Below are 17836 nucleotides of genomic sequence, written 5' to 3'. Positions count from 1 at the left end.
TAAAGGGAGCAAGCAGGTCCCGATTGAGGTCGTCGGTAATGCGGTACGGCGGGGGTCCAGAATGATACCATTCTCGCACTTTCTCATGTGGTACACCAGCACAGGTGTAAAGTGCAGCAAAGTGGTTGGTAACATGGTTTTTGATGTCTCGCTGTAGGGTATAACAAGCACCGTCTGCATCCTGCAACTTATGAATAAGTTTCCTACGCGCTGCACGTAACTGTTGGACGATATGATGGACTGACGTCTGCTGTTGCGGCAAGTTTGTGGAGTCACGTGCTCGAATCTGGTGACCGACGGCGGTGCAGGCCGTCAAGGATGTAATCTTGGTTTGGAGTCTGCGTACGTGCGTGATGTTATTAGGCACCTGATGATAATCCCGGTACAATTCTCGCAGGGCACAGAAATAGAATTCAGTGATTTCCTTCTCACCGCGAGCACGAATCCGGGCGTGGTGCTTGATGCAAGTAATGAGTTTCCCCTTTGCATGAAGCGTCCACCAATCAATCCACGTGGAATACGTGGGCCTGCTTGATGTTACGGAGTGCCAAACTGACCGGATCTCACGCTCTAAAGTGGCGTCTTGTAAGAGGCGACAGTTGAGTTGCCATCGTCCGAAGCCTCTATAAACTTTCTGCGGTGAGTGATTAAAGACGATGTGGTAAGCGATATGGTCACTGAAATTAACGGGCCAATATTCGCAAGTTCCCACGTCGGCTAAAAGACCGCGTTGCACATATATGCGATCTAACCTGCTGGAAGATGTCTGCGTAAAGTGAGTAAAGGCAACTTCATCTGGGTGTAAGGTCGCCCACGTGTCGACTGACTGCAATTCTGTAACCAGTGTTAGCAGTTCCTGGCTAAAGTTAAAGTTCGGCGTTTGATCGGTGCGGCGCAATACGCAGTTAAAGTCACCACCCATAATAATACGCAGACGCAAGTCGGTGATTAGATTCGCTATCTCTCCCGTGTAAAACTCCCTCCTCGCCGCTCGCGCGTTGGAACCGGAAGGGGCGTACACATTAAGAAGGAGTACATCATGGAACTGTGCGGCAATGCCTCGTCCGGTAGGTAACATGGACAAACAAGAACATTCAATGCCTTCCCGATACAGAATGATCGTACCTGCCTCCGTCCCTATATTGACAATGGCGTCATAACCGGGGACGTCGGCTAGGAGTGGAGTCAGTGCTTCCTGTACGAACAGAATATCTATATCAGCGGCCCGTAAATAATGTCGAAGGCTGTGGATTTTTGCTTGAGAGACAATGCGGTTAACATTTATGGTAGAAATCTTATAGGATTGTCGTGAACGGAGCGATGTGGGATGAGTGGTCATCTGCAGATGAAAACAGGTACGATTTTTATCCCTTCAACAGTCGTCCGCTTCGGAGGTCGTATAAGTCTAGACGTCGCCGTCCGTGGACGCTGCATTGCGCCGAGACGTAAGCAGCGTATCACCAGTTGCCATCGGTTCTTCACGCTCGGGATTGCCAGTCATATCTTCAATATCATCCGCCCAATTATCGACAGACACAGCCGTCGTCGCGCCTGCTGCAGCAGTTCCGGAACCACATTGCGGGCCGTCACCCTGCACATCTGCAACTTGGGCCGTCCGCGGTGGTGCACTAATATGTGCCCTCCCCGTGTCAAGGTTGGATACATCATCGTCAATATTCATGGGTGAGGCCAACGACGGAAGACAATCTTCGGTCCCCGAAGTGTCATCGCAGATCATGCGGCCCGCGTGTTTGGCCTTTTCACGCAAGGGAGGTGCCGATTGAGCTGCCGCCGGACGAGCGATCCGACGTTTCTTGTGCTTTTTCGGGGAGGACCCACTGACAGAGGCTTCCGCATTCTTTAAAGGAAGAGGAAGAGTCTCTGTCTCTTGCTGGCTGTCAGTGGCGGTAGTGGCCGCCTCCACAACGTCAACCCTGGCTTCCTCACGTGAGGCGTCACGGGGCACCGCGGCAGGTAAGCCAGCGACCGGCAAAGCTTCCTGAGCGGTAGAGATTTCCATAGGTACATCTCCGTCATTCGTAACATCGGCCACACTAAGTCCGACTTCCGCAGCCGACGCAGTGGGTGTATTTGCACGGACCGCCGCTACATGAGTAGTCGGTAATATTGTCGGTTGCGGGGGAGGGCCCAGTTCACCCGCAGGCAGCTGCGTTACACGTCGTTGGATGCACTGTGCCCGGACGTGTCCCGTGGAATTACAGCCTGAACATGTACGAGGCTGTCCCTCATATATGATTATCGCCCTATATCCACAAATCGTTAGGTAGGACGGAATATGCCGTTGCAATTCGATCTTAATTTGACGCACACCGTTCAAAACAGGGTACTTATGGAACGGGGCCCACTTTTCGGCAATGTTACTGATAATTTTGCCGTAGGACTTAATAAAAGCATTAATTTGTTCAGCCGAGATTTCAAAAGGCAACTCGAAAATCCTGACGGTACGAATACCAAGACCAGCGTGGACAACAGTCACCTCACCAACATTCCCGTCACTGTGTCGAAATTTATAGGTACCGCCACATGAATCGATGATTTTGTCGCACAATTCTGGGTCACGCAATTTGATATAAACTGTGCTACTGACAATAGACAAATGGATACCAATGATATCGGTGGGAGGCAATTTTACGTCTTCATCGAGAAATCGTTCGACTTCGTAATATTTCGGTCGAGAAAAACTTCCATCAAACATAAACTTCAAAGTATCTTTCCGCTCTGGGTGATCCATGTTAGGTTCTATTCGTTACAAACAAGATGCTTGCGCGCCGCAACGGCCCTCGACTCACCACGTGCCGCACCGCAGGCCGCAGCTGAGCACGTAAACAACGCTCCAGGCACGTCCGACCTGCACGACGGCCGCGCCTCGACTGACTGAGCTAGCCGCGCTGCCTCGGTGAGTATATGCCGGTTAGCACGTCACACAGTACTCGTTTGGGTTGATTGGTCCCATACAGAACCTCCCCATGTTGCCTAATGTTTTCCTAACGTCACACTCGTCACGTAGTTCACTTTTATTTCATAATCATTTCTGAGAGGTAACAGAATTGCATGACAACCTGCAGAGCTAGTTTCGTCAAAATTAACACACATACTTGATGTGACTCATAAGCCGAACGAGTTACTTTCCGACGTTATTTTAGATGTGCAAGTGCCAGTCAAAAACACGCGGCGACGGCAATATGCAAACCAATTCGCTAGTTAACACCGGTCTTGTTGTGCGTGTTTCAAGCTCAAGAGCATCTCCAAGCAGAAAATGGTCAACAGCAACGTTCACACGGTTTCGTACTGCTCAAGTGCTGCACTAAAACGGTATGTTTCTTTTTCATATCTGGAAAAACACGACCGAGAGAGGAATCAAACACGCAATCTTCGGATACGAAGTCCGACGCCTTATCCATTAGGCCACACGGTCACTGACAAACAAGTGGAACTTATATACGACTCATCTCAAAACGCTCACACCACTGAGGAGTTGTGTTTTCGTTCTACACAGACGCTGCCCCTTGCTCTTTCCCACCCATTTGATACATTCAACCTGCTACGAGACCTACCAAATATAGACTGGGAAACTAAACCACACACTTTGTGCATTCGGAAATGTAAGGCAGGGCGTCCCTAGCCGCATTTGCTACGATGTCCATTTGCTACTTCTGCAGAAGTGGCGGCGGCGACGACGATGACGACGACGACGACGACAACCGCGGAAGGCTCTGAGATATGTGAGAAATACATCTATAAAATATATTTCAGACTGTCCCATCCCACCTTATGCTGTACCGCTTTGGCAAATGCTTTATCTGCGCCATTCGCCTTAATCACATCTGAGAGTAATTCTTAATAAAACGCCTCTCGCTAATTGTTAGTCATCCCAGATACTGTTTGCTATAAGGCCACGACGCGCAACTGATATCCAAAATTCGTCTGCCTCCTGTGAGGATCGAACTCACGACCCCTGGTTTACTAGACCAGTGCTCTGCCACTGAGCTAAAGAGGCGCGGCCTAGCGGTACTTTTGCGTACTTCATCCTTACGGTCGTCTGGATCATCAGACTTCAGCTGACAACACTTCATATTACCGTCTAATATTTGCAGCTATGGCGACCCATTACTGCTTGCCTACACATCTGACACGTAAAGGAAGTGCTCTCCAAATAACACCACTTGCATTTCAGAACATGTCTTTCACACATGTCTACAAAATCACCTTCACCTTCAAATACAGTTTCGTAGCGACTGACGGAGACGTAGGCAAAGTTTAAAGTTGCTATTTCCATTACATCATGTTAATCAGAAAAACGGTAAGTTACATCTGCAGAGGAACAAAATTCCGTTCCTCCCCACGTGGGGCTCGAACCCACGACCCTGGGATTAAGAGCCTTATGTTCTACCGACTGAGCTAGCCGCGCTGCCTCGGTGAGTATATGCCGGTTAGCACGTCACACAGTACTCGTTTGGGTTGATTGGTCCCATACAGAACCTCCCCATGTTGCCTAATGTTTTCCTAACGTCACACTCGTCACGTAGTTCACTTTTATTTCATAATCATTTCTGAGAGGTAACAGAATTGCATGACAACCTGCAGAGCTAGTTTCGTCAAAATTAACACACATACTTGATGTGACTCATAAGCCGAACGAGTTACTTTCCGACGTTATTTTAGATGTGCAAGTGCCAGTCAAAAACACGCGGCGACGGCAATATGCAAACCAATTCGCTAGTTAACACCGGTCTTGTTGTGAGTGTTTCAAGCTCAAGAGCATCTCCAAGCAGAAAATGGTCAACAGCAACGTTCACACGGTTTCGTACTGCTCAAGTGCTGCACTAAAACGGTATGTTTCTTTTTCAGATCTGGAAAAACACGACCGAGAGAGGAATCAAACACGCAATCTTCGGATACGAAGTCCGACGCCTTATCCATTAGGCCACACGGTCACTGACAAACAAGTGGAACTTATATACGACTCATCTCAAAACGCTCACACCACTGAGGAGTTGTGTTTTCGTTCTACACAGACGCTGCCCCTTGCTCTTTCCCACCCATTTGATACATTCAACCTGCTACGAGACCTACCAAATATAGACTGGGAAACTAAACCACACACTTTGTGCATTCGGAAATGTAAGGCAGGGCGTCCCTCGCCGCATTTGCTACGATGTCCATTTGCTACTTCTGCAGAAGTGGCGGCGGCGGCGACGACGACGACGACGACGACGACGACAACCGCGGAAGGCTCTGAGGTATGTGAGAAATACATCTATAAAATATATTTCAGACTGTCCCATCCCACCTTATGCTGTACCGCTTTGGCAAATGCTTTATCTGCGCCATTCGCCTTAATCACATCTGAGAGTAATTCTTAATAAAACGCCTCTCGCTAATTGTTAGTCATCCCAGATACTGTTTGCTATAAGGCCACGACGCGCAACTGATATCCAAAATTCGTCTGCCTCCTGTGAGGATCGAACTCACGACCCCTGGTTTACTAGACTAGTGCTCTGCCACTGAGCTAAAGAGGGGCGGCCTAGCGGTACTTTTGCGTACTTCATCCTTACGGTCGTCTGGATCATCAGACTTCAGCTGACAACACTTCATATTACCGTCTAATATTTGCAGCTATGGCGACCCATTACTGCTTACCTACACATCTGACACGTAAAGGAAGTGCTCTCCAAATAACACCACTTGCATTTCAGAACATGTCTTTCACACATGTCTACAAAATCACCTTCACCTTCAAATACAGTTTCGTAGTGACTGACGGAGACGTAGGCAAAGTTTACAGTTGCTATTTCCATTACATCACGTTAATCAGAAATACGGTAAGTTACATCTGCAGAGGAACAAAATTCCGTGCCTCCCCACGTGGGGCTCGAACCCACGACCCTGGGATTAAGAGCCTTATGTTCTACCGACTGAGCTAGCCGCGCTGCCTCGGTGAGTACATGCCGGTTAGCACGTCACACAGTACTCGTTTGGGTTGATTGGTCCCATACAGAACCTCCCCATGTTGCCTAATGTTTTCCTAACGTCACACTCGTCACGTAGTTCACTTTTATTTCATAATCATTTCTGAGAGGTAACAGAATTGCATGACAACCTGCAGAGCTAGTTTCGTCAAAATTAACACACATACTTGATGTGACTCATAAGCCGAACGAGTTACTTTCCGACGTTATTTTAGATGTGCAAGTGCCAGTCAAAAACACGCGGCGACGGCAATATGCAAACCAATTCGCTAGTTAACACCGGTCTTGTTGTGAGTGTTTCAAGCTCAAGAGCATCTCCAAGCAGAAAATGGTCAACAGCAACGTTCACACGGTTTCGTACTGCTCAAGTGCTGCACTAAAACGGTATGTTTCTTTTTCATATCTGGAAAAACACGACCGAGAGAGGAATCAAACACGCAATCTTCGGATACGAAGTCCGACGCCTTATCCATTAGGCCACACGGTCACTGACAAACAAGTGGAACTTATATACGACTCATCTCAAAACGCTCACACCACTGAGGAGTTGTGTTTTCGTTCTACACAGACGCTGCCCCTTGCTCTTTCCCACCCATTTGATACATTCAACCTGCTACGAGACCTACCAAATATAGACTGGGAAACTAAACCACACACTTTGTGCATTCGGAAATGTAAGGCAGGGCGTCCCTCGCCGCATTTGCTACGATGTCCATTTGCTACTTCTGCAGAAGTGGCGGCGACGACGACGACGACGACGACGACGACAACGACGACGACAACCGCGGAAGGCTCTGAGATATGTGAGAAATACATCTATAAAATATATTTCAGACTGTCCCATCCCACCTTATGCTGTACCGCTTTGGCAAATGCTTTATCTGCGCCATTCGCCTTAATCACATCTGAGAGTAATTCTTAATAAAACGCCTCTCGCTAATTGTTAGTCATCCCAGATACTGTTTGCTATAAGGCCACGACGCGCAACTGATATCCAAAATTCGTCTGCCTCCTGTGAGGATCGAACTCACGACCCCTGGTTTACTAGACCAGTGCTCTGCCACTGAGCTAAAGAGGCGCGGCCTAGCGGTACTTTTGCGTACTTCATCCTTACGGTCGTCTGGATCATCAGACTTCAGCTGACAACACTTCATATTACCGTCTAATATTTGCAGCTATGGCGACCCATTACTGCTTGCCTACACATCTGACACCTAAAGGAAGTGCTCTCCAAATAACACCACTTGCATTTCAGAACATGTCTTTCACACATGTCTACAAAATCACCTTCACCTTCAAATACAGTTTCCTTGCGACTGACGGAGACGTAGGCAAAGTTTAAAGTTGCTATTTCCATTACATCACGTTAATCAGAAAAACGGTAAGTTACATCTGCAGAGGAACAAAATTCCGTGCCTCCCCACGTGGGGCTCGAACCCACGACCCTGGGATTAAGAGCCTTATGTTCTACCGACTGAGCTAGCCGCGCTGCCTCGGTGAGTATATGCCGGTTAGCACGTCACACAGTACTCGTTTGGGTTGATTGGTCCCATACAGAACCTCCCCATGTTGCCTAATGTTTTCCTAACGTCACACTCGTCACGTAGTTCACTTTTATTTCATAATCATTTCTGAGAGGTAACAGAATTGCATGACAACCTGCAGAGCTAGTTTCGTCAAAATTAACACACATACTTGATGTGACTCATAAGCCGAACGAGTTACTTTCCGACGTTATTTTAGATGTGCAAGTGCCAGTCAAAAACACGCGGCGACGGCAATATGCAAACCAATTCGCTAGTTAACACCGGTCTTGTTGTGCGTGTTTCAAGCTCAAGAGCATCTCCAAGCAGAAAATGGTCAACAGCAACGTTCACACGGTTTCGTATTGCTCAAGTGCTGCACTAAAACGGTATGTTTCTTTTTCATATCTGGAAAAACACGACCGAGAGAGGAATCAAACACGCAATCTTCGGATACGAAGTCCGACGCCTTATCCATTAGGCCACACGGTCACTGACAAACAAGTGGAACTTATATACGACTCATCTCAAAACGCTCACACCACTGAGGAGTTGTGTTTTCGTTCTACACAGACGCTGCCCCTTGCTCTTTCCCACCCATTTGATACATTCAACCTGCTACGAGACCTACCAAATATAGACTGGGAAACTAAACCACACACTTTGTGCATTCGGAAATGTAAGGCAGGGCGTCCCTCGCCGCATTTGCTACGATGTCCATTTGCTACTTCTGCAGAAGTGGCGGCGGCGGCGACGACGACGACGACGACGACGACGACAACCGCGGAAGGCTCTGAGGTATGTGAGAAATACATCTATAAAATATATTTCAGACTGTCCCATCCCACCTTATGCTGTACCGCTTTGGCAAATGCTTTATCTGCGCCATTCGCCTTAATCACATCTGAGAGTAATTCTTAATAAAACGCCTCTCGCTAATTGTTAGTCATCCCAGATACTGTTTGCTATAAGGCCACGACGCGCAACTGATATCCAAAATTCGTCTGCCTCCTGTGAGGATCGAACTCACGACCCCTGGTTTACTAGACTAGTGCTCTGCCACTGAGCTAAAGAGGGGCGGCCTAGCGGTACTTTTGCGTACTTCATCCTTACGGTCGTCTGGATCATCAGACTTCAGCTGACAACACTTCATATTACCGTCTAATATTTGCAGCTATGGCGACCCATTACTGCTTACCTACACATCTGACACGTAAAGGAAGTGCTCTCCAAATAACACCACTTGCATTTCAGAACATGTCTTTCACACATGTCTACAAAATCACCTTCACCTTCAAATACAGTTTCGTAGTGACTGACGGAGACGTAGGCAAAGTTTAAAGTTGCTATTTCCATTACATCACGTTAATCAGAAAAACGGTAAGTTACATCTGCAGAGGAACAAAATTCCGTGCCTCCCCACGTGGGGCTCGAACCCACGACCCTGGGATTAAGAGCCTTATGTTCTACCGACTGAGCTAGCCGCGCTGCCTCGGTGAGTATATGCCGGTTAGCACGTCACACAGTACTCGTTTGGGTTGATTGGTCCCATACAGAACCTCCCCATGTTGCCTAATGTTTTCCTAACGTCACACTCGTCACGTAGTTCACTTTTATTTCATAATCATTTCTGAGAGGTAACAGAATTGCATGACAACCTGCAGAGCTAGTTTCGTCAAAATTAACACACATACTTGATGTGACTCATAAGCCGAACGAGTTACTTTCCGACGTTATTTTAGATGTGCAAGTGCCAGTCAAAAACACGCGGCGACGGCAATATGCAAACCAATTCGCTAGTTAACACCGGTCTTGTTGTGAGTGTTTCAAGCTCAAGAGCATCTCCAAGCAGAAAATGGTCAACAGCAACGTTCACACGGTTTCGTACTGCTCAAGTGCTGCACTAAAACGGTATGTTTCTTTTTCATATCTGGAAAAACACGACCGAGAGAGGAATCAAACACGCAATCTTCGGATACGAAGTCCGACGCCTTATCCATTAGGCCACACGGTCACTGACAAACAAGTGGAACTTATATACGACTCATCTCAAAACGCTCACACCACTGAGGAGTTGTGTTTTCGTTCTACACAGACGCTGCCCCTTGCTCTTTCCCACCCATTTGATACATTCAACCTGCTACGAGACCTACCAAATATAGACTGGGAAACTAAACCACACACTTTGTGCATTCGGAAATGTAAGGCAGGGCGTCCCTCGCCGCATTTGCTACGATGTCCATTTGCTACTTCTGCAGAAGTGGCGGCGGCGGCGACGACGACGACGACGACGACGACGACGACGACGACGACGACAACCGCGGAAGGCTCTGAGGTATGTGAGAAATACTTCTATAAAATATATTTCAGACTGTCCCATCCCACCTTATGCTGTACCGCTTTGGCAAATGCTTTATCTGCGCCATTCGCCTTAATCACATCTGAGAGTAATTCTTAATAAAACGCCTCTCGCTAATTGTTAGTCATCCCAGATACTGTTTGCTATAAGGCCACGACGCGCAACTGATATCCAAAATTCGTCTGCCTCCTGTGTGGATCGAACTCACGACCCCTGGTTTACTAGACCAGTGCTCTGCCACTGAGCTAAAGAGGGGCGGCCTAGCGGTACTTTTGCGTACTTCATCCTTACGGTCGTCTGGATCATCAGACTTCAGCTGACAACACTTCATATTACCGTCTAATATTTGCAGCTATGGCGACCCATTACTGCTTACCTACACATCTGACACGTAAAGGAAGTGCTCTCCAAATAACACCACTTGCATTTCAGAACATGTCTTTCACACATGTCTACAAAATCACCTTCACCTTCAAATACAGTTTCGTAGTGACTGACGGAGACGTAGGCAAAGTTTAAAGTTGCTATTTCCATTACATCACGTTAATCAGAAATACGGTAAGTTACATCTGCAGAGGAACAAAATTCCGTGCCTCCCCACGTGGGGCTCGAACCCACGACCCTGGGATTAAGAGCCTTATGTTCTACCGACTGAGCTAGCCGCGCTGCCTCGGTGAGTATATGCCGGTTAGCACGTCACACAGTACTCGTTTGGGTTGATTGGTCCCATACAGAACCTCCCCATGTTGCCTAATGTTTTCCTAACGTCACACTCGTCACGTAGTTCACTTTTATTTCATAATCATTTCTGAGAGGTAACAGAATTGCATGACAACCTGCAGAGCTAGTTTCGTCAAAATTAACACACATACTTGATGTGACTCATAAGCCGAACGAGTTACTTTCCGACGTTATTTTAGATGTGCAAGTGCCAGTCAAAAACACGCGGCGACGGCAATATGCAAACCAATTCGCTAGTTAACACCGGTCTTGTTGTGAGTGTTTCAAGCTCAAGAGCATCTCCAAGCAGAAAATGGTCAACAGCAACGTTCACACGGTTTCGTACTGCTCAAGTGCTGCACTAAAACGGTATGTTTCTTTTTCATATCTGGAAAAACACGACCGAGAGAGGAATCAAACACGCAATCTTCGGATACGAAGTCCGACGCCTTATCCATTAGGCCACACGGTCACTGACAAACAAGTGGAACTTATATACGACTCATCTCAAAACGCTCACACCACTGAGGAGTTGTGTTTTCGTTCTACACAGACGCTGCCCCTTGCTCTTTCCCACCCATTTGATACATTCAACCTGCTACGAGACCTACCAAATATAGACTGGGAAACTAAACCACACACTTTGTGCATTCGGAAATGTAAGGCAGGGCGTCCCTCGCCGCATTTGCTACGATGTCCATTTGCTACTTCTGCAGAAGTGGCGGCGGCGGCGACGACGACGACGACGACGACGACGACGACAACCGCGGAAGGCTCTGAGATATGTGAGAAATACATCTATAAAATATATTTCAGACTGTCCCATCCCACCTTATGCTGTACCGCTTTGGCAAATGCTTTATCTGCGCCATTCGCCTTAATCACATCTGAGAGTAATTCTTAATAAAACGCCTCTCGCTAATTGTTAGTCATCCCAGATACTGTTTGCTATAAGGCCACGACGCGCAACTGATATCCAAAATTCGTCTGCCTCCTGTGAGGATCGAACTCACGACCCCTGGTTTACTAGACCAGTGCTCTGCCACTGAGCTAAAGAGGCGCGGCCTAGCGGTACTTTTGCGTACTTCATCCTTACGGTCGTCTGGATCATCAGACTTCAGCTGACAACACTTCATATTACCGTCTAATATTTGCAGCTATGGCGACCCATTACTGCTTTCCTACACATCTGACACGTAAAGGAAGTGCTCTCCAAATAACACCACTTGCATTTCAGAACATGTCTTTCACACATGTCTACAAAATCACCTTCACCTTCAAATACAGTTTCGTAGCGACTGACGGAGACGTAGGCAAAGTTTAAAGTTGCTATTTCCATTACATCATGTTAATCAGAAAAACGGTAAGTTACATCTGCAGAGGAACAAAATTCCGTTCCTCCCCACGTGGGGCTCGAACCCACGACCCTGGGATTAAGAGCCTTATGTTCTACCGACTTTTTTTCTTCTAATTAACCCTTGGATTAAGAGTGTGACGCTCTACCAACTTTTTTTTTGTTTTTTTTTTTTATTAAAGTCCGACGCCTTATCCATTTGTTTTTTTTTTTGGTTTTTTTTTTAGTTTTTTTTTTGTTCGTTGTAATTTGTATATTCGTTTGTTTTCTATCCATCTTCTTTGCTCGTTTCTGCTGTCTGTTTTGCGCTTTTGTTTCATTCAAAATACACCAAATTTAATATGTCGTAGAAATAACTGATCCTGGGAAGGACATATTCTTGATCTCATACGTTGCTTTATTCAGAATCACAATGAGACAAATGGAAGTCTTTGCAGTGAGTATAACCTTGACTATAGTACAGGAAAAACGAATTGTTATAACAGATATTCATGTTATCCACGTCCTACTTCATCTCAAGGACGATGTGAGGAAAATTTTGAAATGTTGACTGATACCGGTGCCCATATTGGTTGGTTGTGCGCCAGTGTTGGTGTGAGAGATATACTTGAAAATCTAAGACATTAGGCGCGCTGCCGGACAGAATATAGTGGATAAAATGTCCCATAAGCCATAGGTAGCTGTTATGTTTGGCTGCAGGGAAGAGTCGGTAGTCCGGGCGCAGAATGTCGTGGATCTGAATCGCATGAGGCGCAGTCCGGTTGAGCACAGCGAGTTTTTTGCGCGTCCAATTCCAGATGTGCACTTGATCCTTGCAGACAAACAGATGTGCAATAGTCTCAACCATGTGGCACAAGTCGCAGTAGGGACTGGGTGCAAGATTAATCCTGTGCCGCTTTTCTTTCGTCGGAATAGTGTCAGCGACCACGTCATACCATTTGGAGCGGACATCTGTCGGAAGCGTTGGATTATGGATGTTAGCCCAAACGAGGGACCAATTGCAAGCCGGATACTTCTTTTCCAAGGGGCCAGGCAGTGACGGCCGAAGTAAGTGGCGGTACAGTTTTACCGTCGGCTTCTTGAAAAGCTCGTCGTCGAGATAGCTACTTTCAAGGTAATACAGTGCTATATGCTGAAAGTGCGGGCCGACGTGGCCAATGTCCACAGGCGGAGATATATTGCGGGGGCGGGACAGTTGATAGAGCCGCTTCGTGACGGTGTCCTCGCTGGCGGTGAGTATCTGCCATGAGCGTTTCAGATACAGGGCTAGGGCATGAATGCCGGGGTTTTTCAAGCCAAGGCCTCCCATATCGCATGGCAGTGCTGTCGTGGTGAAGGAAACCTTAAAAATATTGAGCTTCCAGACGTACCAGGCGGCCGCCGCTAGGAGTGATCTTGCTACTGTGGGTGGCATAGGTAGGACGGCGGCAACAAATTGTAATTTAGAGAGGGCATAAGAGTTGACGAAAAAGGCTCGCTGCAGACGATCGAGGTGTCGCATGTTCTGGTCGCGCAGGAGTGCTTTTATCGCCTGAATTTTGGTTATCCAATTTTTGTGAGACATGTCCAGAGGCCGGGCCGTAACGTAGAGACCAAGGTGTTTTCTAGTCTGTACACAGGGCAGCCAAGCGTCGCCTGTGATAGGTCGTTCTTGACCAAGCGTTAAGGCGGCGGATTTATTGACGTTTAACATGGCACCACTATCTCTTTGGAATTCCTCAAGAATGCGTTTCGCTGCGGTGACATCGCGAACGTCGTTAAGAAGCACGCTGACATCGTCTGCGTAAGCTTGGACCACAGACTTGATACCATAAAACTGGAATCCAGGGAGGCTATGATGTAGATGGCGCAACAAGGGTTCCATGAGGATCGCATAGAGCGTCGTTGAAAGTGGACAGCCTTGCTTGATATCCCGTGAGAGCTGGACGTACTCCGTCAATGTATTATTGATCAGGAAGCGTGTACGGGTACCACTGATACAGTTGTTGATGAGGTGGATAAAATTAAGACTGAAGCCCATTGATTCCATCACGCCGCTGAGATAGTGATAGTCAGCTCGATCGTAAGCCTTATCGAAGTCAAGAAATGCTATGGCCATAGGAGTGCGGGTGGCCCAGGTGAGGGAGACGAGATCCCGATATAGCGCCAAAATGGTGGACAGCGACCGACCACGGATCGCACTCATTTGGTATGGTCCCAGAAGATAGGGTAACAGCTGCCGTAATCGGGCATTGAGGGCGCGCGTCAGAAGCTTAAAGTCGGCATTGAGCAGAGTAATGGGCCGCAGATCTTTGGTGGTGGTCGGCGTCGGCGTCTTAGGTATTAAAACAGTTAACCCCTCTGTGAAGGCTGGGGGTAGAGCAATCCCACGTAGTACTTCATTGTACATCTCTGTGAGTTCGTCCCCTAATATAGGCCAGTATTTGACGTAAAACTCGACAGAGAGCCCGTCCGTGCCCGGAGATTTATTTCGTGGCGCAGCAAGCAGGGCATCCTTCAGTTCTTCTTTGGTAAAGGGAGCAAGCAGGTCCCGATTGAGGTCGTCGGTAATGCGGTACGGCGGGGGTCCAGAATGATACCATTCTCGCACTTTCTCATGTGGTACACCAGCACAGGTGTAAAGTGCAGCAAAGTGGTTGGTAACATGGTTTTTGATGTCTCGCTGTAGGGTATAACAAGCACCGTCTGCATCCTGCAACTTATGAATAAGTTTCCTACGCGCTGCACGTAACTGTTGGACGATATGATGGACTGACGTCTGCTGTTGCGGCAAGTTTGTGGAGTCACGTGCTCGAATCTGGTGACCGACGGCGGTGCAGGCCGTCAAGGATGTAATCTTGGTTTGGAGTCTGCGTACGTGCGTGATGTTATTAGGCACCTGATGATAATCCCGGTACAATTCTCGCAGGGCACAGAAATAGAATTCAGTGATTTCCTTCTCACCGCGAGCACGAATCCGGGCGTGGTGCTTGATGCAAGTAATGAGTTTCCCCTTTGCATGAAGCGTCCACCAATCAATCCACGTGGAATACGTGGGCCTGCTTGATGTTACGGAGTGCCAAACTGACCGGATCTCACGCTCTAAAGTGGCGTCTTGTAAGAGGCGACAGTTGAGTTGCCATCGTCCGAAGCCTCTATAAACTTTCTGCGGTGAGTGATTAAAGACGATGTGGTAAGCGATATGGTCACTGAAATTAACGGGCCAATATTCGCAAGTTCCCACGTCGGCTAAAAGACCGCGTTGCACATATATGCGATCTAACCTGCTGGAAGATGTCTGCGTAAAGTGAGTAAAGGCAACTTCATCTGGGTGTAAGGTCGCCCACGTGTCGACTGACTGCAATTCTGTAACCAGTGTTAGCAGTTCCTGGCTAAAGTTAAAGTTCGGCGTTTGATCGGTGCGGCGCAATACGCAGTTAAAGTCACCACCCATAATAATACGCAGACGCAAGTCGGTGATTAGATTCGCTATCTCTCCCGTGTAAAACTCCCTCCTCGCCGCTCGCGCGTTGGAACCGGAAGGGGCGTACACATTAAGAAGGAGTACATCATGGAACTGTGCGGCAATGCCTCGTCCGGTAGGTAACATGGACAAACAAGAACATTCAATGCCTTCCCGATACAGAATGATCGTACCTGCCTCCGTCCCTATATTGACAATGGCGTCATAACCGGGGACGTCGGCTAGGAGTGGAGTCAGTGCTTCCTGTACGAACAGAATATCTATATCAGCGGCCCGTAAATAATGTCGAAGGCTGTGGATTTTTGCTTGAGAGACAATGCGGTTAACATTTATGGTAGAAATCTTATAGGATTGTCGTGAACGGAGCGATGTGGGATGAGTGGTCATCTGCAGATGAAAACAGGTACGATTTTTATCCCTTCAACAGTCGTCCGCTTCGGAGGTCGTATAAGTCTAGACGTCGCCGTCCGTGGACGCTGCATTGCGCCGAGACGTAAGCAGCGTATCACCAGTTGCCATCGGTTCTTCACGCTCGGGATTGCCAGTCATATCTTCAATATCATCCGCCCAATTATCGACAGACACAGCCGTCGTCGCGCCTGCTGCAGCAGTTCCGGAACCACATTGCGGGCCGTCACCCTGCACATCTGCAACTTGGGCCGTCCGCGGTGGTGCACTAATATGTGCCCTCCCCGTGTCAAGGTTGGATACATCATCGTCAATATTCATGGGTGAGGCCAACGACGGAAGACAATCTTCGGTCCCCGAAGTGTCATCGCAGATCATGCGGCCCGCGTGTTTGGCCTTTTCACGCAAGGGAGGTGCCGATTGAGCTGCCGCCGGACGAGCGATCCGACGTTTCTTGTGCTTTTTCGGGGAGGACCCACTGACAGAGGCTTCCGCATTCTTTAAAGGAAGAGGAAGAGTCTCTGTCTCTTGCTGGCTGTCAGTGGCGGTAGTGGCCGCCTCCACAACGTCAACCCTGGCTTCCTCACGTGAGGCGTCACGGGGCACCGCGGCAGGTAAGCCAGCGACCGGCAAAGCTTCCTGAGCGGTAGAGATTTCCATAGGTACATCTCCGTCATTCGTAACATCGGCCACACTAAGTCCGACTTCCGCAGCCGACGCAGTGGGTGTATTTGCACGGACCGCCGCTACATGAGTAGTCGGTAATATTGTCGGTTGCGGGGGAGGGCCCAGTTCACCCGCAGGCAGCTGCGTTACACGTCGTTGGATGCACTGTGCCCGGACGTGTCCCGTGGAATTACAGCCTGAACATGTACGAGGCTGTCCCTAATATATGATTATCGCCCTATATCCACAAATCGTTAGGTAGGACGGAATATGCCGTTGCAATTCGATCTTAATTTGACGCACACCGTTCAAAACAGGGTACTTATGGAACGGGGCCCACTTTTCGGCAATGTTACTGATAATTTTGCCGTAGGACTTAATAAAAGCATTAATTTGTTCAGCCGAGATTTCAAAAGGCAACTCGAAAATCCTGACGGTACGAATACCAAGACCAGCGTGGACAACAGTCACCTCACCAACATTCCCGTCACTGTGTCGAAATTTATAGGTACCGCCACATGAATCGATGATTTTGTCGCACAATTCTGGGTCACGCAATTTGATATAAACTGTGCTACTGACAATAGACAAATGGATACCAATGATATCGGTGGGAGGCAATTTTACGTCTTCATCGAGAAATCGTTCGACTTCGTAATATTTCGGTCGAGAAAAACTTCCATCAAACATAAACTTCAAAGTATCTTTCCGCTCTGGGTGATCCATGTTAGGTTCTATTCGTTACAAACAAGATGCTTGCGCGCCGCAACGGCCCTCGACTCACCACGTGCCGCACCGCAGGCCGCAGCTGAGCACGTAAACAACGCTCCAGGCACGTCCGACCTGCACGACGGCCGCGCCTCGACTGACTGAGCTAGCCGCGCTGCCTCGGTGAGTATATGCCGGTTAGCACGTCACACAGTACTCGTTTGGGTTGATTGGTCCCATACAGAACCTCCCCATGTTGCCTAATGTTTTCCTAACGTCACACTCGTCACGTAGTTCACTTTTATTTCATAATCATTTCTGAGAGGTAACAGAATTGCATGACAACCTGCAGAGCTAGTTTCGTCAAAATTAACACACATACTTGATGTGACTCATAAGCCGAACGAGTTACTTTCCGACGTTATTTTAGATGTGCAAGTGCCAGTCAAAAACACGCGGCGACGGCAATATGCAAACCAATTCGCTAGTTAACACCGGTCTTGTTGTGCGTGTTTCAAGCTCAAGAGCATCTCCAAGCAGAAAATGGTCAACAGCAACGTTCACACGGTTTCGTACTGCTCAAGTGCTGCACTAAAACGGTATGTTTCTTTTTCATATCTGGAAAAACACGACCGAGAGAGGAAT

General features: G+C 48.0%; 6 non-coding genes across 6 annotated transcripts; all 6 read right to left on the bottom strand.

Moving 5' to 3' along the window:
• Window positions 1-3946: 3946 nt before the first annotated feature.
• Window positions 3947-4018, bottom strand: Trnat-agu (transfer RNA threonine (anticodon AGU)). The gene has a single exon. It is a non-coding gene; the product is annotated as a tRNA-Thr (tRNA).
• A 1450-nt stretch (window positions 4019-5468) lies between these two features.
• Window positions 5469-5542, bottom strand: Trnat-agu (transfer RNA threonine (anticodon AGU)). Its single transcript has one exon. It is a non-coding gene; the product is annotated as a tRNA-Thr (tRNA).
• Window positions 5543-6996: 1454 nt separating this feature from the next.
• On the bottom strand, window positions 6997-7068 carry Trnat-agu (transfer RNA threonine (anticodon AGU)). Its single transcript has one exon. It is a non-coding gene; the product is annotated as a tRNA-Thr (tRNA).
• A 1450-nt stretch (window positions 7069-8518) lies between these two features.
• On the bottom strand, window positions 8519-8592 carry Trnat-agu (transfer RNA threonine (anticodon AGU)). Its single transcript has one exon. It is a non-coding gene; the product is annotated as a tRNA-Thr (tRNA).
• A 1463-nt stretch (window positions 8593-10055) lies between these two features.
• Trnat-agu (transfer RNA threonine (anticodon AGU)) lies at window positions 10056-10129 on the bottom strand. The gene has a single exon. It is a non-coding gene; the product is annotated as a tRNA-Thr (tRNA).
• A 1451-nt stretch (window positions 10130-11580) lies between these two features.
• Window positions 11581-11652, bottom strand: Trnat-agu (transfer RNA threonine (anticodon AGU)). The gene has a single exon. It is a non-coding gene; the product is annotated as a tRNA-Thr (tRNA).
• Between the last annotated feature and the right edge of the window lie 6184 nt (window positions 11653-17836).

This window comes from Schistocerca gregaria, chromosome 4, assembly GCF_023897955.1.
Source record: "Schistocerca gregaria isolate iqSchGreg1 chromosome 4, iqSchGreg1.2, whole genome shotgun sequence".
Lineage (NCBI taxonomy): Eukaryota > Metazoa > Arthropoda > Insecta > Orthoptera > Acrididae > Schistocerca > Schistocerca gregaria.
Note: the sequence above shows the minus strand (reverse complement) of the source record. Positions and strands in the feature narration are given on the sequence as shown.